This window comes from Pelobates fuscus, chromosome 3 (assembly GCF_036172605.1).
Source record: "Pelobates fuscus isolate aPelFus1 chromosome 3, aPelFus1.pri, whole genome shotgun sequence".
Taxonomy (NCBI): domain Eukaryota; kingdom Metazoa; phylum Chordata; class Amphibia; order Anura; family Pelobatidae; genus Pelobates; species Pelobates fuscus.
The window spans coordinates 36,617,297-36,644,521 of NC_086319.1; the positions used below are offsets into that span (position 1 = coordinate 36,617,297).

At 39.2% G+C, this 27,225-nt stretch overlaps 1 protein-coding gene across 19 annotated transcripts in view; it reads left to right on the plus strand.

Moving 5' to 3' along the window:
• Positions 1–27,225, plus strand: part of NRCAM (neuronal cell adhesion molecule) — a 209,345-nt gene that overhangs the window by 76,219 nt on the left and 105,901 nt on the right. The gene's annotated exons all lie outside the window — the stretch shown is intronic.

Here is a 27,225-nt window from a genome sequence, read left to right on the forward strand (position 1 = left end):
CATACTGCCGTTTTACTGTTTGACTGCAATGTTTACCGAACCCTGGGGGTTTAAATAAATAAATAAATAAAATAAAATAAATAAATACATAAATTAAATAAAATAAATAAATACATAGACACTTTAAATAGATCGGACACTAAGATTTTTTTATAGTCAATAGAAAATATAACAATCTGAATCCTGGATGAAGGGACTTTTTTGTTAACAAATATAATATGTGTTTAGGGTGGAAAACAATATGGTGTAATAGAGAAATTTGACATATTCTATATATACGTCTTTCACAAACATACTAGATTTTAAGCACATTCATTGCTTTGCACGTCCCGTTTTCATTCAACAATGACAGAACTATTACAGAGTAATCATCCTCTGATACTTCAAGATTCTACTGCTGTTCCTGATGCTCTTGGGATTCCTAGTGGCTGTGCTGGAGTCACAGTGTTCTGGATTTAAGATATAGGCTATAAGTGTTTATAGAACACGAGGATTACCAGTAATAAATGCCTCATGTATCACCTTGGGACATTTCGATTATACATTCTGGAAGTGTACTGGCCCTAGGCAATGCAAATCCTGCTACAAGAATAGCGGTTAAAAAAAAAAAAAAACTAGGAAAGAGGAGGGGAACATTTTATTTTGGGATCTTTCTTGGCTTCTTGTGTTCTTCATCTTTTTATTTACATACTTATATTTTTTATATTAGTCATGAATGCCTACTCTTTACTTAATCTGGAGTCTTCTCATCTTTTCTAGGCTACAAAGACTATTTAAGAACATCTGCGTGCCAGATTTCTAAGATGGTCTATTTAGGGTCAGTACTGGCTAAGAGATAGATTACTGGCTGCCCCTGATGCGTGGCCAGCTTTAAAGAAAAGTTCTCATAACTTAACTATGCTTTTTTGCCAAACCAGATAGCTTGCTACACGTGTGTATTGGAATGTGCATGTTTTCCTGGCATACTATGCAAATTATCATAACATTATGACATGTGCACCTGTGTAATGATGTATCCTGAGCTTGCATTGTTCCTTGAAAGTCATTAATGTACACACTGAACATTCCAAAACTAGATCCCTTATGTGAAGATGGAAGAGCCAGTACTTTTTTTTTTTAAATAAAAAATACTCCTTACCCTAAATAAATTCACTAACATTTTCTGAATTGAGGGAACGGATAACTGTCAGAAAAGACAGGTGAAGAATGACAGGAGTTGGAGCTCTGCACTAGCTGGCTCTCTATATTTTTTATTCGTCATCGTTACCATGGTAAACAAATGGTTGCGTGCTGCACCCCAAATTATTTATTGAATTTTGGTAAAAACTTTTTTTGAAGGCTGCTGTTTAAGATGCATTTTAAGTACCATAATCACTACAGATCATTACAGTGATTATGGTGTCATATGATTCCTTATGTCTGTTCCTTCTCCCAGAACACTGTGATCCCCTATGCCTGCTCCCCAAGCCATCTTGTTAAAGATGCTTTTTGGCAGCTAGAATCAAAGTGATAGTTCTTTGCCAAGTGTAAGATTTTTTTTGCAAATTCACCTTACCTCAGGGGATAACTGCTCTCAGACAGCAGAACCTTATACGTGTTACTGGAATCCCTGAAACGACCAAACTTAGACCACTGTTCTTGAAATAACTTTTTCATTTTTTTATTTTAAACAGGGCTAGCCTTTCACAACTCTACATTGAACTCCTAGTGAGAAATGTAGAACAACACATAAAACACAGACTTGAGTATTTCCAAGTCCATACAAGACCATCGTTTCTGGCATAGGTACAAAAAGTGAGGGGAGATTTCGGGTTTCAGGGTTGTGGGACACTTGCATCTCTATGGGTGGTAGGATAATGTTTTCTTTTTTTGCTTCTGGTTTCTGGGCAATAGACTAGCTCCTGGCCCCCTCTGCAAGCTATAGAATTCATACTTGGGCTCTGAAAGTTTATGATGGACTGTAGTAACTGTTCTTGGTCACAGGGCACAAGAGATATACAACAGAAATGAGGAGAGCTTCTGTTACATGGACATTGCATTTCACACATTCTGGCAGGTACTGATAGGTTCAGAATGTAGGGGGAAGGTTAGCCCAACACGCACAGCCTATTACTGGCAACAAGGTAGGATGGGGTTGCACTTAATAATTTTCTACTGTATTTTGTAGATTATCAGTGCAGTTGAAGAAGAAGTGTGCTATGGGTGGCTGGGAGAGTCATGCTAAATTGCCCCTAAATGGTTTGACACAAAAATGCGCAACAGCACCTTTAAACCTATAGAGCCAAAATGAGCAGTAAAAGCTATGGTGCTTAAAATCCCACTTGAACATTGTGTTTATCCTGTAGCTTACTTAACAGATTTTCTGTTTTGTTTAGCTATAGAACATTCTGTCGTGACGCATCAACAGAGCATTGAAAACTGTTATTCATTCTGTGTTCGGTTGTGAGTCATTCTGTGTGCATGTAATTTCCTAGCTTATTGGTAAAGAACAGCTCATTTATTGTTTGTTTGACATTTTTTTTCTAACAACAGTACAGCTACACCTTTGTCTATTTTTATTTCTATTTTTTGCCTTTTTACTTTTGTAACCTGTAGTATAGTGGGAAAGTTGAAGAAAATGTAGTTTTGCTATCTCACTGAGCATCATATGTATGATCTTGGCAGAGAAAGTTTAAATAATGAAAACAGTATTCAATATCAGCAGTGTAAGGCAAAAATAAGATGGCATCTAATTTTCAAGCATTGTTGCCATTGTGTTCTTGTGTAAATTCAAGCTTTCCTCCCTACCATGACAAAGCCTCAGGCTTGTTAGCAGATCCTTCTTAAGAAGAGTTGTCCAGGACAATTCTTTGTGTGTGCTGATCTTTAATCCTGTAAGACAAAATGTAATTATTTTTGGGTTTTCTATATAGAACATCATGGTTATCTCCAGTCTCCGGGCTGATCAATATCTTAATACCAGATTCCTTTAAGTTTTAGGTTCATGCTCTGGCCTGGTTTCAGTAGAGATTGCGCTATATTTGTTGGATATTTTCTTTGCACACATTTACATGAAACAAAATAGTTTACAACTTTTTTGATCAATTGTTGTGCATGAAAAAATAAAACAGCTGATTTTCTGAAAAATGTTAAGACACCATGCTACCTTTCCACCAATTAATAACAGCCATGGCAGCTACACTGTGTTCTGCATGGGATAAAGTGGTACAAAACTGCTAGTATTCCAAGGTAACCTTCTCTATACTTCCTGACCACATTCTCACATTCCAAGTACTAAACTCTCACAAACCATGTGTAACCTACCTGGTCTTGATTGGCCAAGCTCCCTAGCTAATACTGCACAGCAACAAATGTACTTCCCTCTCATCTATCAATGTGCCCTGGGGTTCCCAAGACCACTGATGATTAATTGTTGATTGGCGTTGATGTGTTTGTGTGATTTGTTTCCCCCATGTTATCAGTTCCTACATTCATGCTCACAGGCCACCACAAGTCTACTCATTCAAGTTCCCACGTTAACGATGACTTTAAAAGTTACATACTAGCATATTGTACACATGTATCACAATTGATAAAAATATGTAATACAACACTGTTGCTGTATATACCAAGGCAGGCACATCAAATTTAACAAATTGTACTTGCTAGTTTATAAACCCAGGTAGTACTTTCCTGATAAATCTGTATAGTAAATGCATGTTATACACTGTAGGGCTCTGTAAATTGCTCGGAGCTCTATAAATAAAGAATAACAATAACTAAAGGTTGCACTCAAACACAAATAGTATAAGTGGTAATTCACGAAAAGCTTTTAACAACACATCTCAGAAAAAGCCTGTTATCAACGAGTCACTAGAGGATTATTCTGCTGATTCAACTTTTATTTTTGATCAATTTAAACTGCTTTTAAAAACATTGGGAAATTTAATACAAAGGAAGGAGTAACTAGGATTGCTTTTACAGTTATGAGGTTAATGATTACTGTACTGACACTGGTAGGTTATTCCTCTTATAAACATTGCGTTAAACAAAGTCAGTTCTGCTTTATAATCACACTATAATTATAGCAATTAGAATAAAGTTTAATTCTCAAATTGAATAGGAAAAAAATTCTTCATTTAAATTGGATCTCAATTCAGTCATAGACATGATAATATGAAATTGCACACATTGTGTTCTGCTCGTACGTTGGTCAAAACTTTTTTTGCTACTCATTTGCTTTACCCCATTTGGCATTGGTGGCATATAACTGGTTTTAGTGGCTTTTATGACTGGCAGCGTTCCTTAATGATGGCAGTCCTTGGCATTGCCCTTAGCCCACCTATAAAAGAATCAACAATGAACAAATTCTCGTATCCTTGAATGTTCAAAGCACTCACATGTGAGAATTGGAGAACCGTGTGATTGTCCAACATACATGATCTCTTATGAGTGTGCTAATTGTGTAAAAATAAATGTTTTGTATACTGACCAAAATATTTGTATTAATTGATACGTTTTTGATATGTTTTTAAAAGCCTTTCACCGATTCAAGGTCAAATATAATCTAGATGGTTATTTGTGTACTACATGAAGTTACCTAGATTCACCTGGCATGGTAAAGTTTGTAAAAATAAATATATGTGGACATTATTGCAGAGTTTTTAAATTTAATTTTAATACGTACGAGGAATATTGACGTGATCTCAAATAATAGAAAATAGTCCCCAGAAATATTTTTTAGATTTAAAAATTCCTAATTTAATTCCATATCATTTTGCTGTAGTGCTGTGCATTCACGCATGGTTCATGGGACGTTTTTCATAGATTTTGTGCCAGTATAAAATCTAAATATCATGCAGCCGAGGCGTATAGCCCAGGGACAGTAATGTCTAACCACGTCTTGATTTGACTCATATTTTTAGAATGAACTGTTGCTCTCTTGCTACAAGTAACATAGTAGATACTTGCATGATGAAATGTTCATTATTTCAAGCTATGTACAGTTTTAGTACAGCTGGCATCTTCTGAAAGCAGTCAAGAGTAAACACATTAAGAAAAGAATCTGACTTGACTTCCTCGCAGAGAAATGCGACCACGAACAAACACACACACACTGATCATTTGCTCTTAAAAAGAGTAATAATTTAACATAAACTTGTAATTTACAATAAAAAACAAACAAACAAGCAAACAAAAGTTTAAATACATATATAACATTTATGGAACATGTTAATGTCTAGTTTTATTAAAAGTATGCATTTAATAATTGGTCTGCTGCTTGTTTACCCTCAGTTTTTTGGTCAGTGACCATGACGTCAACCAGAATCCATGTTTTGTTCCAAATTGGTCAATTGGAAAGTGGTTCCCTCCCATCTTTTCCTACATCTTGCATTATACATATTTTATAAAATACAAAGCATTCTGCAATTATTCCGAATATTTGTACATAGATCTGTTTACTTATTTAAACATGTTATTTCACATAAAAACTGCATCTTTTTGTCATAATTTTTCAGGTTTTACATTGATAAAGACAACATACATTGTGGACATGGTGTGTTTGGGTTATATGTGGGTAAACAAATTGTTTTAAAAGGAGTTTAATACAATGCAGTCCATAAATCTATTTATGAGTGCATCTATTCATTTACTAATTTCAGTAATTTATCTGCATCTGGGTAGGGGTAGTACCTGTCTGAGTTGTTGGTTTGTTTAATAAATTGTGCATTGCAGTGTATGTTGAGATCCCGATAAACTCGCAGACTGAGGTCCAAATAATCATGCAGACCTGATATATCTATAGATCGAGACCTTGATAAGTTTGTAGACTTCTAGAGTTCTAGAGAAATGCTTTATATATCTTTGACAGAAATTTAAGGTTCTTTAATTTATTTTGAAAGATATTTTAAAAATAAATATTGAATATTTTGTACACATAATTTAAGTCCTGCATTTCTTAAAAGGTTACTCCAAGCATTGTAAGCACTACAGTCCACTGTACCCTTTCCCTGTTCCTCGGTAATGTGGTAAACCTTTTAGCAATGGTTTGCCCTTCACCTGGGTCCCAGCTGGACTCCTATTTTGCCAGTTGATGTGCTTCTTCCTTCTGCAGAGCTTCCAAAGTTGATCCAGTCGCCATTCATCCATCGCAAAACACTGCAAATACAGACTCCAGGCAGTGTGACCTCTTGGTTGGTCATGGTGCTTGGAGTAACCTTTTAATATATAAAATGCTGAATGAATGCACATTCCTCTTTTAAGTATATATGTTAGGGTGGGCATATTATTTGTTTTATGAATGGGCAGTTTATTGGGTTAGTACTTCATAGGTGGCCAATAGGTTAACCTTCTAGATATTGTAGAACTATATCTGTCATGATGTTTGAAGGTTGGCAGTGCATCTTGGGTCCAGGTGCTGGTGGAGATACATTTTGGCAGTGCTGTTTTACAGGAAATGCAGAATTATTAGGCAAATTAGTATTTTGACCACATCATCCTCTTTATGCATGTTGTCTTACTCCCAGCTGTATAGGCTCGAAAGCCTACTACCAATTAAGCATATTAGGTGATGTGCATCTCTGTAATGAGAAGGGGTGTGGTCTAATGACATCAACACCCTTTATCATGTGTGCATAATTATTAGGCAACTTCCTTTCCTTTGGCAAAATGGGTCAAAAGAAGGACTTGACAGGCTCAGAAAAGTCAAAAATAGTGAGATATCTTGCAGAGGGATGCAGCACTCTTAAAATTGCAAAGCTTCTGAAGCGTGATCATCGAACAATCAAGCGTTTCATTCAAAATAGTCAACAGGGTCGCAAGAAGCGTGTGGAAAAACCAAGGCACAAAATAACTGCCCATGAACTGAGAAAAGTCAAGCGTGCAGCTGCCAAGATGCCACTTGCCACCAGATTGGCCATATTTCAGAGCTGCAACATCACTGGAGTGCCCAAAAGCACAAGGTGTGCAATACTCAGAGACATGGCCAAGGTAAGAAAGGCTGAAAGACGACCACCACTGAACAAGACACACAAGCTGAAACGTCAAGACTGGGCCAAGAAATATCTCAAGACTGATTTTTCTAAGGTTTTATGGACTGATGAAATGAGAGTGAGTCTTGATGGGCCAGATGGATGGGCCCGTGGCTGGATTGGTAAAGGGCAGAGAGCTCCAGTCCGACTCAGACGCCAGCAAGGTGGAGGTGGAGTACTGGTTTGGGCTGGTATCATCAAAGATGAGCTTGTGGGGCCTTTTCGGGTTGAGGATGGAGTCAAGCTCAACTCCCAGTCCTACTGCCAGTTTCTGGAAGACACCTTCTTCAAGCAGTGGTACAGGAAGAAGTCTGCATCCTTCAAGAAAAACATGATTTTCATACAGGACAATGCTCCATCACACGCATCCAAGTACTCCACAGCGTGGCTGGCAAGAAAGGGTATAAAAGAAGAAAATCTAATGACATTGCCTCCTTGTTCACCTGATCTGAACCCCATTGAGAACCTGTGGTCCATCATCAAATGTGAGATTTACAAGGAGGGAAAACAGTACACCTCTCTGAACAGTGTCTGGGAGGCTGTGGTTGCTGCTGCACGCAATGTTGATGGTGAACAGATCAAAACACTGACAGAATCCATGGATGGCAGGCTTTTGAGTGTCCTTGCAAAGAAAGGTGGCTATATTGGTCACTGATTTGTTTTTGTTTTGTTTTTGAATGTCAGAAATGTATATTTGTGAATGTTGAGATGTTATATTGGTTTCACTGGTAAAAATAAATAATTGAAATGGGTATATATTTGTTTTTTGTTAAGTTGCCTAATAATTATGCACAGTAATAGTCACCTGCACACACAGATATCCCCCTAAAATAGCTAAAACTAAAAACAAACTAAAAACTACTTCCAAAAATATTCAGCTTTGATATTAATGAGTTTTTGGGGTTCATTGAGAACATGGTTGTTGTTCAATAATAAAATTAATCCTCAAAAATACAACTTGCCTAATAATTCTGCACTCCCTGTAGCTGCTTAGTTAAAAAAAAAAAAATACAAAGCATAACAAAACTAAAAGCAATCTCCTTTGGAAATGTTTTCTTTTCCATGTTTTACATAATAGGGACATTTCGGACTTACCTAATAAATTCAGAGGGAGCAGCGCTTTCTGGAGTCAGGATATTTGTTTGAAATGTGGTAATTTAGACCTTGCAAAATAACTATGATTATACTGTTCAGATGAACAAATCTTAGCATGGTTAACTGCAGTTTTCTCCCTTCTTGTTTCCATGGTTTTGTTGTTTGCGGCAACCGAACTCCGTACCAGTCTGATTCGCGTACATATAGACAGGAAGACAGTATAGACAGTCGTATAGACAGACATATGGTTTTATGGTCTGTCTACTATTACAGTTTACTGAATTGTCTATTGGTCTTTATTTTTCAGTGTTTAATTGCCATTATATCGAATGTGTGCTAAGGGTATAAAAAAAAAAAAAAGAAAAAGCTTTGTAAAATACATGGACAGACATACATAATGACTGCATTCCAAAAGGTATAACTAGATAATTTTTTATATATTTTTGTACATAACTTTTGTTTACCGTTTAAGATATATATATATATATATATATATATATATATATATATATATATATATATATATATAAAGAGGATACAATGTTATGGCTGAATTTATAGCAAAAATTGTCAAACAAGTGCATTAAATTTGCCATTATTATTTATTATATTGTTTATAAAGTAATATATACACAAAATGTTAACAGATGTAACTCTACTTAATTTACCAGGTTTACAATGAAATCTATAAAATCTATACACCTAAAGAGAGCTTACAGTTTCTCTGAAGTCCTTATATATTGCTGGCTAAGCAGTTTCTTTCCCGGAGACAACTACACCAGGCAAGTAACTCTTCCATGGGTGGACCACTTAGTAATTGACATTCAGTTACATTTAAAGTCTCAAGAAAAATAAACATGTAACTATGTAATTGACTAGAAGATTCATAAAACCTTAATGATGTTACCACTAATTGAAACATTTTGGGAAAACTATTGATGCTTATTTCCTAAAGGCTGTTATGGGCAGTTTTATCCTGATGGATTGAAAGCTAATGCCTTGTCTTTAATGGGTGATATTAATATGCAAAGAGGTTTATCAAGAGAAATACTGTTGCTAAGAGATAACTAAGCAACAGTATTCCACGCTACTGTCAAACACCATTAAAGGCGATTCATGGTAACCTTGACTACTTGACCATCGCCTAAAGGTTGGTTGAGTATCTAGTTCCCAAACTGTATTCAAGGTTTGCTCTTGTGCTCTAAATAGATTATGTAGCATCACCAAAGTACCCTTCAGTTTGGGATTCCATTAGTACACTGCTTGGTCAATGCTTGGTCAAATGTTACATTGACTTAAAATGGCCTACAACATCTTTCAGGCATAGATTCTTTAACATAATTCAATAACAACTTAATTAACCAGGTGTGGCCCTATACAATTTTGTTTTTATTTAAACATTTTGTATTTGCAATATAACAAGTTCACACAGGGTATAGATTAGTGCAAGTATTTTAATAACAGCAATTGGTGTTACAGTAACATATTTGGATCCAAATACAAGTTGTACATGAAATAGCGAGTACCAGAACTACAAGCATGACAATCGCTCAACTTTAATTTCTAAGTAGGGTATACATGGCTTCTAGGCTTATGTAAACCGCTTGTTGGCAATGCAGGTATGTGAGTGCCTAAGGCTAACTGGGTGTTAGGTTAGCGAATCGATGGAAGTGCTATCACTTTAATAAGTAAGAAACAGATGATGTCCTTAAACTTAAATGGGTAGCGAATATTTGAGAGGCTGTGGAAAATGGCCAAGCAGAGTGGCCAGATGTTGTACAGGTTTCCCTGAGCGTTAAGGCCGGAGTGCAGACCACCTATCTGATCACAAGTATGGTTGTTCTATTGTGTAGAGGGAAAGAGGGTAAAGGGGGACGGGAAAGGTGGGGGGAGGAGGAAGAAGAGGAGCAGAGGGGAAAAAAAACAGAGGGGTGAGGGGAGAATGTTTAGCTTCCCATTTCATCTGCCAAGAGAAAGATCAGCCATGTGGCCCAGGGCTGGGTGCCTTTTTCTAGCCGGCCCTGTAGTGTTGCAGTCAAGGATTTTTAAATCTTGCCTACTCTATTTATCCATTGCTGGAAGGTAGGTGCACCCCTCTGCTTCCAGAAAGAAGGAATAAGAGAATTTGCAGCGGTCAGAAGATGTTTCATCAAGGATTTTTTATATGTTTTCAATGACACGTCAGCATTGGGAGGGGCTGGAGCTGCAGTTTAGAATCTGTGATCTACGGATCCTTGTGTTCACCATCGACCAGAATGGGGCAATGTCAGGGCAAGTCCACCAGATGTGGAGTGCTGTACCAGTGGTCCCACATCTCCAGCATTCATCCAATATGTCTGTGTTCATGCGGTGTAGTGTGTCAGGTGTCATGTACCAGTGGCACAGCAACTTGTCTCCTGGTACTTAGAACTGATGGAACATTTGTGGGTGAGTATGAAAATTTTGTTCTAGTCCTGTTTGGTCAGTGTTACTTCCATCTCCATTTCCCACCTAGCAATGTACATTGGTACAGGTTTATTTTCTCCATTAAGGAGCATAGCATAAATCAGAGAGTCGCCTCATGTGTCATGTGTCGCCTTAAGGTGCAAAGGGTTTTGAATTGCATAAGGTCTCTGTGGATAGATCACTTGCAAGGAAAAGTGGCATAATAAGTTCTCAGCTGGTAGTAGTGCAGTATCGAAGTGTATCTAGGCCAGTGGGGGGAGGTCTGGAAAAATGTCAGTCAGAGGTTTGAGGTGGTTTCCGTCACAGAATTGGCGTATGTACATCCAGTCTGAGTAGGAAAAGTTATGGAGGTGACAGGCCACCCCCTAGATCTGGGTTATATGTGATAGGTGTCAGGGGGTCGGGAGACATGGACAGTTGCTGCCGATATCAGAGGGAGCACCACACTCGCAAGATGGCACTGATCATTGGGTTGTCAGTTCACAGGGCACTGAATGTCATGTTGCCAAGCCAGAGCAATGAGGGTCGCATCATGCGTGCAAGGAGTCTGACGCATTTATTGGAATATTCGTAGTGTCTGTTGGATTTTTGGATCGTGTGGAGGAACTTCTGGGAGAGTAAGTCCTTTAGCTGTCTACGGGTGTCTGTCAGTTGTATGTAAATTTCCTCAGTCAGCGCCTCGTTGTGGAGCATCTCCAGTGTCGCTATTTTGTGTGTCAAATCTGTTTGGTAAAGTTTTTTTTGTGTTGAGTGCATAGTTTGATGAGATGGCCGTGGGCGGATTACGCATTTGTGGGCTTACCACATCATCAGCGGGGCAACGTCAGGAGTGGTGTTGGTTGCAAAGTATTGGGTAAGTGTTTGTGTAATTTGCGTTATGCACTCTACATATGTCAGCATGTTCTCGTTAAGTTTCTATTGAAATTCCCATGCTTTGAGGAGAGGTGATTTAAGCAGGATTGAGACCGGGGCATGGTCCGACTCTCTGTGAGTCCCTATGGTAGGAGATCAGGAGATCAGGAATTCATGTGCCAGAAAAAATTTAGTCAATTCTGCTGTATCGGTTATGTGCTGCGGAATAATATGAGTAGTGTCTAGGGTCTGGCAACCCTCCAGCAACCAATCCCATCCTGTTAAGGGCCTGCTTGGCCCGGCAAAAAACAATGTAAGTGGACAGCGCTAATACCTTTTGGAATGGGACCATCTGTGCAATAAGAATCGCCACTCCTGAGTGTTTGGCTTCGGGTTGTACCAGGGAGGAAACTCCATCGCATCAGCATCCCACAAAATGCCCACCAGGTTGGGGAGGCCCGTGAACGGACCTTATGGGAAACCCATTGCCAGGTGTTTGGTTGTGGTGTCACAGCAGAATAAAAATTGAACTTCAGTTATCAAACCTATGCCTGGGTGGTGACACCTCCACCTGGGGGAGGAGTGGGCCTACGTGGTGAGAGGCACTCCAGGTGGTGTCTCAGCAGGGGCGTGGGTATAGCATGGGAGCCCCAACCTCCCTGGACCAAGTTGAGGACCCTAACCCAGTCAATCCCTCAACACCCATACAACCCAAAAAGGTGGCCATAAGGCAGACAAGCCATAGGCCCATAGCAGCAAGTCAAAAGTATTTAGCTGTGAAGTTCCGGTGACATCCTCAGGCCTATATAGGTAGAAAGAGGTGGTACCCAGGTAGCAGGCTGGCACAAGTGCTGGACTCTAAAGGGCCAATGTTTCATCTATTCCTCAGGGCCATTCAGTCTGCCTCTCCGCTGGGGGGGGGCTTCTCATTGGCTGGTTCATGGTTCGATGCCGGCTTCCTTGTGTAGGCCTTGTCGCGGTAGAGGACTATCCAGTATGGCACCAAGATGGCAGGGAGGCTCAGGACTCTCAGGAATCCGAGGACATTGTTTGGCCATTGCAAGGTGCGCCAGGCATTGTCCTTAAGAGCTTGGAGGCTGAAGGGAAAGCCCCATTTATATGGGATTTTTTCTTTCTTGCAGAAGGCAAGTGAGGGGCTTCTAGGATGAATCCAGAGAGGTCTTGATATAGGGTGACTGGGGCATATCGGAAGATAAAAGCCTGTGGTCTTGCTTCTCGCATGATGGCATCTTGGAGCTGAAAGGATAATAGGCAGTTTTATTATATCGCGTGGCTGACCGTCACTTCTAGGGGGACATAGAGCTGTGTGAGCACTTTCAATGTGGAACTCATCTGGGGCTTCCTCACCGAGTATCTGCTTGAACAATTGTGTCAGGATTTCTGTGAGGTCTTCACCACTTTCTTGGGTAGGCCCCTGACGCGGATGCCTGTGGAGGTCCAGGATGACGTTGCATGGTCTGTAGCCTGTGAGAGCTGAATGGCCTGTATGTTTTTGGCCTCGAGGTCAGCAACCCGCTGATCAAGGGCAGTAAGGGCTCTGCACACCTCCATTATCACCATCAGTTCTGATAAGCATATTGGTCAATATAGTCACTAGTTCAGCGGAGATATATGTCAGAGTTTTGAGCCAGTCTGCGCCTGGAGAGGCTGACGCCATTTTGTCCGCTTACGTCTGTAGCCTCCAGGGTGGACAAGAAGTCATCCATCAGGCCAGGGGTTCTCCTCAGCGACCTGTGCCAGAAGGTCCAGAGGTTCCCTGGCTTCATGTTTTCCCCATGAAAAGTGGTAGGAGAGCAATTATAAGGGGCTATGTGGGCTGGAGTCACGGAGCCTTTGTAGTATGCGACCTACTCCATTAACCATCAAGCCACGCCCCACTATATATTTTATATTGACAGTATTTTCAAAGCCAAAAGACCCAAAAGAAAAAATAAGTTACAGAGGAAATTTTTATCTTTTACAATACTGGTTCAAAAGCTGTCCATGTCTTGAAGGCAGGGAAATTTGTAGCGAAGTAAAATTGCTTTGAACAATCATTTTGCATTTAAATTAAACTACAATTTCTGTTTTTCACTCACTATAATTTCACATTGGTGAACAAAGCTTAACTCTTTATAACCTTGAGTTTATGTCACCAAAAAAAAAAAAGAAGAATATTATATCAGTCATATTTACGTTTATGTACAGCAAGGAATGTTATCACAATACTCCTTCTCAGTGGCAGCTGGTTTTGCTTGTAGATGGTGGGGCTACGAGCTCCACCCTTGAAATTTGACTGCCCTTCTCCATAAACCCCTGCCACGTGATCTTTTAGACTGTTACATAGTTACATAGCTGAAAAGAGACTTGCGTCTATCAAGTTCAGCCTTCCTCACATTTGTTTTTTGCTGTTGATCCAAAAGAAGGCAAAAAAACCCTGTTTGAAGCACAATTTTGCAACAAGCTAGGAAAAAAAATCCTTCTTGACCCCAGAATGGCAGTCAGATGTATCCTTGGATCAAGCAGTTATTACCCTACATTGAAAGATTATATCCTTGAATATTCTGTTTTTGCAAGGATGCATCTAGTAGCTGTTTGAACATCTGTATGGACTCTGATAAAACCACTTCTTCAGGCAGAGAATTCCACATCCTGATTGTTCTTACAGTAAAAAAAACTTTCCTTTGCCTTAGACAAAATCTTCTTTCTTCCAGTCTAAACGCATGGCCTTGTGTCTTATGTAAAGTCCGGTTTGTGAATAGATTTCCACACAATGGTTTGTATTGGCCCAGAATATATTTGTATAATGTTATCATATCCCCTCTCAGGCGACATTTTTCTAAACTAAATAGGTTTAAATTTGTTAACCTTTCTTCATAGCTGATATGTTCCATTCCTTTTATTAATTTTGTAGCCCGCCTCTGCACTTTTTATAGTGCCATAATATCCTTCTTTAGAACAGGTGCCAAAAATTGCACAGCATATTCAATATGTGGTATTACCAGTGATTTATAAAGAGGCAAAATGATATTCTCGTGCCGAGAATGAATGCCCTTTTTCATGCATGACAATACCTTACTGGCCTTGGCCACTGCTGATTGACATTGCACATTGTTGCATTGTTTGTTGTCTATAACAATTCCCAATTCCCAAATCCCTAATTCACTTCCATGAAGGGTATACGTTGCTTGTGTATTCTTTACGCCGAAGTGCATAACTTTGCATTTTTCAACATTTCATCTGCCATTTGAGTGCCCAGTCCTCCAGTCTATCTAAATCCCTCTGCAGCAAAGTAATATCTTGCTCACATTGTATTATTTTACAAAGTTTTGTGTCATCTGCAAACACTGAAACATGACTTTCAATGCTGTCTTCAAGATCATTTATAAACATGTTAAATCGAAGGGGTCCCAGAACAGACCCCTGAGGGACACCACTTGCCACCTCTGTCCAGCTTGAAAATTTACCATTAACGACATATCTTTGTACTCTGTTTTTAAGCCAATGTTCTACCCAAGAACAAGCATTTTCATCTAGACCGATTTCCTTGAGTTTGAACACTAATCTATTGTGTGGAACTGTATCAAATGCCTTGGCAAAATCCAAATAGATCACATCCACTGCAACACCCTGATCTATACTTCTATTTACTTCTTCGTAGAACGCAATCAAGTTAGTTTGACATGACCTGTGCTTCATAAAACCGTGCTGATTTTTGCTGATAACCATGTTCTTCTCAAGGAATTCTTGAATATTATCCCTTAATAACCTTTCAAATATTTTACCAGTGACAGAAGTTAAGTTCACAGGTCTATAATTTCCCGGCAAGGATTTTGAACCCTTTTTGAATATAGGAACCACATCTGCCTTCCTCCAATCCTCCGGAACACTTCCTAAAAGAAAATAATCTTGAATGATTCACTTATTTCTACACTTAGTTCCTTAAGTACACGTGGGTGGATACCGTCAGGCCCTGGAGCTTTGTTTATATTAACTTTCTTTAGTTGCTGCAGCACCTTGTCTTGAGTTAACCAATTACAATTATTCTGCAAGTTTTTAGTAGCAATCATTTGCACATCTATTGCCATGGGTTCTTCCTTAATATATACGGAGGAGAAATAGTTATTTAAAATTCCTGCCTTTTCCTGGTCTTCATTAATTAACACCCCCGTTTCAGTTTTTAGTGTACCTACCCTTTCATTTTTGGGTTTTTTAGAATTTATGTACTTAAAAAATGCTTTGGGGTTGGTTTTGCTCTCTTTAGCTATAATTTTTTCATTTTGAAGTTTAATTGCCTTTTTGCACGCATTATTTTCTTCCTTATATCTTTTATAAGATGCATCTGATTTGTCCGATTTAAATGCCCTTTTCTTATTTTTAATCTCTTGTTTTACTTCTCTACTAAGCCATATTTAATTTGATTTAATTTTAATTTGTTTCTTTTATATTTATTTGCCAATGGTACATACTGAGAAATGTACCTTTCTAATATTTGTTGGAAGATGTTCCATTTATCCTCAGTGTTCTTTTCAGTAAAGAGTTTATGCCAGTCATTATATTGTAAAGCTTCCCTTAACTTATTAAATTGGGCTTTTTAAAATTATATGTTTTAGTATACCCCATGTGCTTTTGTTTTTTTTAAGTTTTTTTCAAAGGACACTATATTGTGATCACTATTTCCCAAGTGCTCACCTACTTGAATGTTGGTCAAAAGATCAATGTTGTTTGTTAAAACCAGGTCCAAACAAGTGTCCATTCTAGTTGGTGCTTGTACAAGTTGTGACATGAAGGTGTCATTTAACAAGTTTAAAAACCTAATTCCCTTTGCTGAGCTACTAGTCCCTCTGTCCCAATTTATGTCTGGGCAATTAAAATCTCCAATAATTAAGTGTTACCCAGATTTGCAGCTTTCTCAATTTGCTCAAACAGCTGTTGTTCTTCGTCAATATTTACATTAGGTGGTTTATAACATATCCCAACCAATAGTTGGTTTCCCTTCTTTTCCCCCAAGCAGATATTTACCCATAAAGTTTCCACATTTTCCTCATCGCATTCCATTTGCTTAAGATTTGGCTTTAAATCATGGTTGACATACAAACATACCCCACCACCCTTCTTGTTTTTCCTATCCTTCCTAAATAACATGTACCCATTTAAGTTAACTGCCCAGTCATGGGTCTCATCCCACCATGTTTCAGTTATGCCGATTATGTAATATTGTTTAGTGCATACATTTAATATCATGCGTCACTTGTATATTTTGTGAATTAGCAACATTACATAGCTTCTCTGTTCTGAGCTTGCCCAACCCCCGTCTCCACCCCCCTTATACTGTGCTATACTGTCCTATCTCCATTTTGTAGATTGCTATGACCCTCCCCCCCCTACTACTAGTTTAAAATCTCCTCCAACCTTCTAGCCATCCTATCCCCCAGCACTGCAGACCCTCTCACGTTTAGGTGCAATCCATCACTACTATAAAGGTTGTACCCAATCGCAAAGTCGGCCCAGTGCTCTAAAAACCCCAAACGCTCCTTCCTGCACCAAGTATTCAGCCACTGTGTCCCAAGATTAGAGTTATACTCTACTCTGGATCTTGTGGACTTGAATTTCTCACACTCTGAATAGCTATCTGTCCTGTGAAGTATACTTAGTAAGAACTGCACTGCCGTTACAGACAAGTCTCCAAAACCTTTTGCATGCTATGTATTGCTACCATATCTTGTACTAGGAAGTTGATGTGGAACTGGTGCACACTTATTGTAGCACAAGTCTACAACAGGTCACATGATGTATTCAGCCTGTCCTACAGCATAAGCACAGCTTATGCACAGCTGACCACAGGGGAGACATGGAGACCTGAGAGATAGACATGGCAGCCTTGGAGAAAGCTGGTCACGCATGAGACTTGACAGGAGTGAGTTTCATGGCATGCGGCGGGTGGAAAAGATCAGCGTTTTCACTTGCTGTCTTCACTTTTTTTTACTATGCAGGCATCCCTGCCATTGTCACTGTGTTTTAACACAGCTGAATAACAGCTGTTAGAAAGTAAAGAGACATTGCATCCAAAGGAATGCAGCAGCAGGAGTAGCAGGGCTAGGGATACATCAGAAACACACGAGGCATACAGGGAAGGGAGTGTGGTAATCAGAGTTACCTGATCTGAGACTGAGGGTTAAATCTGTTGCCATGGGCCATCATGATGAGACATGAAGTGATTAAGTGGGGATAAGGAAGGAGGTCATTCGTCTGCAATATCCAAGCACCATGTGGCTGTAAATTTAGCAATTTCGTTTTTGAATTCAGTGTTTAGTAAATACAGTAAACCCCAATAAATCCAACAGGGTGATGATTTGGAAACATACTGCTTAAATATATTACAAGTGGTCCTTTCAAATACAATATAAAAAAGATAGTTTTTCTGCATTACCACCCAAGCCAAAACACTATTAGTGGCAAACTCATTTCAAAGCTTATTTGCCGTTGTATTTAAACACTTCAAAGTACTTGTCCAGAAGCTCTTCAGTAAACTTATCGTTTCCTGTGAAGATATAAAGCCTGCAATCTAGGTTGACTCTGGAATTATCGTGGCTTGGAGTGTTTTAATCTTGAAAGACTTTGCAAACAGAATAAAGAGTTTTCAGATTTGACTGAACTTGTGATAAACTGAGCTTTAGGTTCTGTTTCAGATACGTGGTTGTCCGTTGGTTGCTCTTTTGCACAGGTCTGTCCAGAGTTATACAACAGGAATGTAGAGATTACTAGATAGGTGCATTTCTCTTTGCTGTTCTGTGTTGGGTAGGCACATGTTGCTCTGCATATAAACACCAAATGCCTTCAGCCCATAGTGTCCAAGTAAGCAAACAACGCAGCATAAAGAAGGATAACTCACCAGATGATCGGTAAATGTGTTAGCTCAAGACGATGTGTATTTTTCAATGCTGCTTTACAAATGACTTGTTCAATCTAATCTAAGAAAAAGATCCTGCAAGAACCTGCAATGAGATTATACATTTGTTTGGATCTCCTTGAGGTCAAGTGGCAAAAGTTCTTTGAGCACTAGTGTCAGCTTATTGGTGTGCATTTGTGGACTGCAACTCCATAATCTTTTGCCATTTTTATGATGTTTATTTGGCTGTCAACAGGTTATAGGAGATGTAGTCTGCCAACAGCATATGAATATTTATGTCATATAGGATCAGCAGTGGCTGGTGACTTTTCTAGGTAGTGGGGTGCTAAACGTAACCCATGGAATTTGACTTAGCCCTCTCTGAAAATACTCTGTTGGACTTTTTCAAAGTAGTGATGGGCTTAAAACGGTATGGGCAGTGGTGGGTGGAAGTGTTTGGCTGACAGTGGAATCCCATGTGTTCCCTATTAAGGGTTAATAAGCATGTAGGGATGTATTTAAAAAATACCCCTTTCTGTCTCATAAGAGATATTTTTGCCAGAAGCTCAAGGAAGCAAGGTGAATGGTTAGAGTTAGGACCCACCTAAGAGGTCTGCCTTGACGTGGCAGGTGGGCATACCTTCTCATGGCCATTGGAGGTAACTAAAAACCTCCATTTGTATAAAAATATATAGGGATGTGGAAAGAGCACAGGTAACTTTTTTTCTTTGGTTTTTACTATATGTATTTTGGTTGATGTGTACTATGGTCGTTGCCAGGGCCGCCATCAGGGGGTGACAACCATAATGGAAACTGACGCAAGTGCATTTGCACCGGGGCCCATCAGGTGGCCCAAGCATTTAGGCCCACCCGATGGGCCCTATATCTTCAGGGGCCCGGTCAGCGCTGCGGCCGGGTAATTGCGCGACCGGGCCCCTTTAAAAAAAATTGCGGCTACACTGCAAGTGCTGCTGGGAGGAAGTGACGGCCGGTCACTTCCTCCCAGCTTACTCTGCACGGGGGGGGGGGGGAAGGGAGAGGGAGAGGAGAGCAGACACAAGAGGCATCCACTCCCATAATCCCCAGCCACCCTCCTGCAACTTAAAGGTAAGAGGAGGGTGGCTGATAAATGAGGTGTGTGTGTGTCTGTATGTATGTATGCATGTATATGTGTGTATGTATGTATGTATGTATGTATGCCTGTGTGTATGTATGTATGTATGTCTGTGTGTGTATGTATGTATGTATGTGTGTGTATCAGTATGTATGTCTGTGTGTGTATGTCAGTATGTCTGTGTGTATGTATGTATCTATCTGTATGTGTGTGTGTATGTCAGTATGTATGTCTGTGTATGTGTCTGCAATTATGTATGTATGTATGTCTGTGTGTGTGTGTGTGTGTATGTATGTCAGTATGCATGTATCTCTGTGTGTGTGTATGTCAGTATGTCTGTATGTATGTATGTCTGTGTGTGTGTATGTCAGTATGTATCTATCAGTATGTATGTCAGTATGCATGTATGTCTGTATGTGTGTGTATGTCAGTATGTATCTGTGTATGTATATATCTATCTGTGTGTGTATGTCTGTATGTATGTATGCCATTATGTATTTATGTCAGTATGTATTTATGTGTATGTATGTATGTCTGTTTGTATGTCTGTATGTATGTCTGTTTGTCAATATGTATGTCTGTATGTATGTGTGTGTGTCAATGTGTGAGTATGTATGTACGTCAATGTGTCTGTATGTCAGTGTGTGTGTGTGTGTGTATCTGTGTATGTGTCTATATGTGTGTATGTCTGTTTCAGTATTTGTGTCTGTTAGTATGTGTGTATATTTCTGTGTGTGTGTCTGTGTCCTTTTGTGTTTGTGTGTGTGTGTATTCCTGTGGGCAGGATTTGGAGGTGGGGCTTGGAGGTGGGCACACGGGGGCCCAGACCTTGAGCTGTGTTAGGGGTCCCACAATTTCTGATGGCGGCCCTGGTCGTTGCTGCCACCCAGGAGTAATGGAGTTTGAGCGCAGGACTTGTTTCTTTGTCAATGTCAGTGGATGCCAGAGGTCAGGACACGATAAGAATAAGTCAAGGTCAGGAGCCATCTGGAGAACACTGGATCACAAACACAAACACAGGAACCAGAGTCAATGAACTGACACTGCCCTCAGGGAGAGGCAGTGTCTTATACCTGGCTAATTGGGCATCAGCTTCAGGTGGGCTGAGATAGATAGGAGTAGCCCCAGGTAAAATCCAGCACACAGTGCTGGAGACAAGGCAAGAATAAACATTACACAAAAATAAGAACTTATGTGTGGCCCAGACTCAAGATAGCAAGACTAGGACACAGATGGACCACAGTTCAAATCCCCTGTTGGGCACTTCTGGGGTGACCACGTCTGGCTGTCTTGATGTAACGGTGACAATATATAGTTGATTGCATTGTCAGTCTTTGAAGCACACCAATCCATCTTTAAAGTTCCCATTTTAAAACATACCCTAAGATTTAAAATTACAATTTAGCAATTACGAATTTCAGTAACGGGGCGGAGCCAGCCACTGAACGAAGCAGTCGCACATGTCAGGAGCTCCCGAGAAAGATTTGACTTTTCGCAGCCTTATTGCTACTAAAAAGCTTCTGACCCCCTTGCGAACTTTATTACCACTATCAGGAAGAAATCCAAACTCTGCAGGAATGAAGTGACTCCCACCTCTCAAGATATCGGGGCCCTGCTCCACGTTACAACTTTGCAGAGGCCTGCTAAGATGGCACCTGCACTGGAAGACTCGGACCTCACCTCGGAAGACAGTGATCACGATGATTCCAGTTACTACGCTGATCGAGGGGAGCTCAGTAAAAGTTCACCCCTCCGTGACCGCGATCCGAAGCCCGTGAGGGCAAGTAAAGTTGCCCAACTAGACCACGCTCCTGCCAGTAAAGCGGATATTCAAAACATGATGGCAGAGTTGAAGGCCTACTTCTCAGCCGATATAGCGCTGGTGCGAGAAGATATGGGAGTCATGACAGCGCGCTTGCAGGCACTAGAGGAGGCTGACGCTGCCACGGCAAGAAAACAGGAGGCTCTGCAAGCTGATGTGGAAACACTGAAGCAAGCCAACCATACTACGGAAGGACGGCTTGCAGTGCTGGAGGATGCTAGGAGGCAACGTAATATGCGGGTCTGTGGCATCCCCGAGAACATCAGGGAGGACGAAGTACCTCATTACCTCCGCAGAATGTGGAGCTCTATGCTCCACCGGCTAAAGCCAAGACCATACACCTCGACTACCTGTACCGAGTCCCGAAATCACCTAAAGCTCCAGCTGGGGTTCCAAGGGATTTACTGTTGTGTTTTCAATCGCTCCAATGTAAGCAGCTTATCTCAGCCACAACAAGAACTGCATCCACTTACCATTTTGAAGGCTTGGACCTGGCCTTCTTCGCAGACCTTTCAAGGTCCACAATGACCTGGAGGCACTCACTACAACCAGTGACTAAGCTGTTAAGAGAGAAGTATGTCAGGTACCGCTGGGGACCGGGTCGCAAACTGACCATATTACACGCAAGAGATTGCAGTTAACACACTGGATGCATCTTCAGTGAACTGGACTTACCAGCACCAGATCTCACCCAGAGGTCAGTGGCTATAGCCTCATGGGCGTCCTCTGCTCCAGTATGGGACGTTAATACCATCCAGCCCTTTTACCCCAAGCCGAATCGGGTGGCGCGAACGCAGATGTCTTTAGGCACTTGAACACTGCAAGGCGCTAAAGCGAATGGTCGCTGAAAACCTTAGACTTTATATTGTTGTTTTAGTCTATAATGGCAATTTAGAGTTTAGCTACGAAACTATATGTCAGGTTTGATTTCTATTTTATTTATTTTATTTTATTTTTATGATCTTCCTGCTGATTTAGGCTAGATGACATGGCCTTACCCCTATTGGAAGCCGTGACACACATCCGCAAAGTTACCCATTAAGCCATAGCATTATTGTTAATTTTTTTTTTTTTTTAAATGTGTTTCTTGATTTGCGTTCCTGCAGTTGAGTACTGACGGCAATTGTTAAATACGAGGCTGTTTATCACTGTACTTATAAGCACTCTCTCGAGAATCCAATACCCTTAAGAAGGCAACAATTGTCGATCACTAGTTAAAGCTGATATATACTAATAAGTGCAAGTAGCCTTCACCAAGCTCAGCCAGACGGGAACTTCTATAAAAAGGTATAAGCACAAATGTTCTAAATGAGTATGCCATTATTCATGCATGCACTTTGAAAATGTAGCTCAATATGCTTTATTTCTCTGTATAATTATATGTATGCTACAATGAAAAATATATAAAAAAAAAAAAAATAATTTCAGTAACAGTAATATCAGTTTACTTCCCGGGTTCTCTACTAGTTAATAAAAACAAGTATGGCCTTTGCTACAAGGCCAGCTTATATTTTATTAATATGTAGACTTTCTTAAAGTATAATAATGTATCTTGGGGAGCTTATGAGAAACTTTATAAAGTGGGCATATTTGGTGAAGGCAAAGCTGTGAATTTCAATTAGATGATTCTTGGCTTGAACAGACTAACAGGCATGTAACCTCCAGATGATATGTGAGACTGATGCAATTGACCTTTTAAAAGTCAGACTGGATCTGTTCAGAGTGTTTCTTATTGTGTCACTCCTGGAGAAATACCATTACCGAATATAAAGTGGATTTAATTCCCAGGAAATAACTGGTAGAAAAGTAATTATTTTAACAAAATTAACATTCATTGAATTATCATTGAAAATATAAAACTAATCTAATGGAAAATAAAACCTAATTATTAAATGTAATTTACTGAGTGGTGGTCAACATTATTGTTAAAGTTAGCTTTTATTTCAGGTTTTGAAGGTTTCATGGTTTGTTAATTAACAGGGAATACTATCCCCTGCAGCACATCTTAGACATCATGACTTTGATTAATATTATTGTAGAATTCTAGGAACGTTATCTGAGATCCTTACAAATTTTGCTTCATGTTGAGCATAATTTAAATACATACTGATCTCACATCATACCAATGAGATATTGACTCACTAATTGGGGGGAGACTTTGAAACCACGGGTGTGATTAGTTAAATGATTCTCAACTATGAGTGCAAGAATTCCACATACTACTGGACAACACTTTCAAGCTGAAAACTCAAATTTTAGAATTAAAGCACAGGTCTAGTTTATTTGTCATTATTATATAGACTTTGTATTCAAATATACACCATGTAAACATACATTTATATTTCATTATATACTACTGTTGCTATAACACATTGTTTACAAAGAGCGATCTTTTAAACAGCACTTTAACCAAACACAGTGTTTTTGTAGTAACCCTTCCTGGCATGGACCACTCTGTTAAAAAAATGAATGTAAGATTAAATGAAACAGAAACTTTCCTGTGATTCCGTGCCAAGTTCTACCTGTGTCCTCCAGTGATGTCACTCACCCTTATTGCAGATGTAGAGATATTCTGGAGTACTGGCTGTGGGGAGTAATGAGCATCACATAGTTGTTGGGTATGTAGCCATTGCTTGTTTGTCTCCAGCATTCCATGTGTACTACCAACAGATGGCTTTTATGTCCTGAATTAATATTAGCCAGACCAGAACTGCAAACACATTGACCACTTCAGTGGGAGCTATAATCACTGCTTCACTGGGGATTTGGGAGAACCACAGCAGATATACTCAGCCGGACTATAGGGGATCCGTTACAATATGTAAGCAGACTTAAAAGGTTATTCACTAAAGTGTCTAGAGTGTCAAAACATCCAATCGCATACACAGCCATTTGGGCTACAAAATAGAATGCAAAAGCCCCGATCAGACCTAATCACATCCGGGTTTCAGCTGGACAGCATGCCGCCAGATGACTGAAAGCCGGTCCGAATGCTTTCAAAGATAAAAAACCCTTACCAATGCTTGCTAACCAGCCACCACATCAACAAAGTTAAAATAAGTAAGTAAATAAAGGAAGACAAAAGCATATGGGTCATTAAGACCTAAATAATTATTATAAGGGAGGTGGGAGCCCATCATTGTACTGCAAAATATATACATAATCTTGATCTTGATAAAGACCCAGCAGGGTCGAAACGTTGATTTGTTTTGTATACCACAGCGTTGTATTCTTTTTGAATGCAGTAAATAACTTTGCACGATTTTCAAGACCTAGTGTGCTCCCTTCATTACTTATTTATATATATATATATATATATATATATATATATATATATATATATATATATATTACAGTACAATCATAGACTCATTTCTGCACCCTTTTAATAAAGCTAATTCCGGTTGACTGAATTCCAACCAAATTCCAGGATAAAAGAATTGTATTTTACCATTCGGTCAATATTCCTGATTTTGAGCGTTCGGTTACTTTTGAACATTCAATTCAAACCAGCTGATTCTTGGTTTATTTCTTTAAGATTGATTTAGTTTTGATTTAGGAGCTGTTTTTAACCAACAATTATGTATTTGGGGCGCCACAGGCAGAACTCTGAATCACAAACTATAGTCCTTTGTCCGTTTCAGTTATTTCGTGATTCAATCATATGGCAATTCAGGTTATGTAATTCAATAGACCCACTCAAACTTCAGACAAATTCCAATTTGGCTGAAACTAAATACAAAATCTACAAAATATTCCAGTCTTCAGAAAAAAATGGTCATATTCTTCAGATATATTGCTAAAAAAAGAGCAACAAAAAAAAGTTAAGAAAATTATGACAGCATCAGATTGGGATATGATGAAATTTGGAAACAGAACTTTTCAATTAGAAGTACACTGAATAATGTATATCTCCAAGACGACTGGAAGAAGATTAACCTATCCAGAAATGTCTAACGGGATTATTTACTAAAGTAAGAATTCTAAGATAATTTAAACTCTAAGTCTAGAGTAGCTGAACTCAAAGCATAGCTGTCCAAAAACAAGTAAGTGCTAAGAAACTATGCTATTCCTCAGTATAGGGGCACTAAGCCCCAGTGACACAAACAAGTATACACAGAAATAAACAATATTACCAAAAAAGTGCGCTAATACTGGAGATGATAAGGGCATAGCTGTCATAGAGAATTTTTACAGTTTGATTATTTTGACCTTAAATTTGAAATTCAGTTTGAATTCTTATGTATCTGATTAACCCTTTAACTGAGTACTGGAAAGACAATGTAATTTTACAGATTTTTTATATATTGTGTGTTTTGGAAAACCAAAGAATCACAAAAACAATGCTTCTATATCTGTGAAATAAACTTGTAATAATAGTATTTGTATTTCAGAATTATGATAATCAGACTCAAATGCCTGTTGATTTCTCTTTGTTTCAATGAATCTCTGTTAAATAACCCTCTTTCTATGCCACAAAGAATGTGCTTTGTTATGATAACCGTCGTGATGGCCATAAAATAACACATTTTAGTTTGGATTTGATGTGTCCGTTGAATATGGAGTCCCTATTTTTGTGTTTGGAGTTGCCTTCTGGGGAGCTACTCTTTTAGGAGAAATAAGTCTCAGTGGGAGTTTTCAAAGGAATGGACCTCTAGGGGCAGTTAGTGTTTTAATAGGGCTGAGGCTGTAGTGAAGCAATGTGCGGATATAATTCTGATTAGACTTGGTCAATCAAGCAGTATAATCAAAGACTGCCTTCCTTCCTCTGGGTTACTCTGTACAAGACCATACAAGAGATCTATATTCTCTATGATACAAGCACTTAAACCTATATGTCCTTCAGGTTTGTGCACAGTAAGCTAACAATAATGATGAAACAAAACCTTAAAGGCGGAGACGCTAAGGAAATCCGTTCAGTGAAAAAAAAATCTGTGCTCCCTTAACCCTGAGACCATACTACAGAACATGATGTTTTGTAAAGCCAACAAAGTTGCATTGTCACTGGTGTGGCTCTATGTTGCATTTTAAATGCCAGTACACTACACAATATTTTTTTTCTTTGCATTTACCATAAATTGTTTTTTTATCTCAAAATGCAGCATTTAGGATTTTTAAATGGAAGGCACATATAAGGATGGTTTCTCGTATTCGATTTAAAATGTCATAGTTTGAATGTTAATGTATAGAATATGACTCAACCCTTAGAATTTGTATTTTATTTTTTTTATTTGCAATTTTTATGGTTTTACAATGTGTACAGATTTACATTCCAACATGGTACATTGGTTAGAGAAAGCGTTACCATATGCACTTGCTATCAGTTCACATTTTTGAGATGAAAGATTCTTAAGTTACACCATACTTTGTTCCATCATACATATTATAAGTCGTTCAGCTCTTTATTCCAGATGAGCTCTAGTGGTGGTGCTGTTTGTGCCGGTTTCTGGCCTTAACTTAGAAATGTACTGTACTGTACGTTCCTAATGGTGGTTGGGATTGGTATGGGGGTTGTAGTTTGCAGAAACATTGTTAACGGCTGTAACTGCACTCAACCTGCACTGTGTCTGAGACTTGTAAAGTTTCATCCAAACTATCCATGCCCTTTTTATTATTATTATTATTATTATTTATAAAGCGCCAACAGATTCCATAGCGCTGTTTTAGCGCTGTATGCTGTCTCCTCTCACATCCTTCGAGGTTGAAGGGTTTTCCATCTTTGAATAGCATAGCCAATAAAGAAGTTTGGATATTGCTGTTATGCCGAGCCACTGACTAGTTAAAATATTGTCCTTGGTAAAATGTAACATGTTCTTGGATCAGCAGCTGCTGGTCTGCCCGCAGTGAATTGAATGCCTTCACACAGCTGTCTGATGCACAACTTGACTGTATCTTTTTTGTTCTTTTACCACTTAATGCATTTTCCTTCTTCCAGCTGCAAATGTAAATGTCATGCATATTCTGGAAAACCAGGTCACAGCATAATGCTGATTTTGCT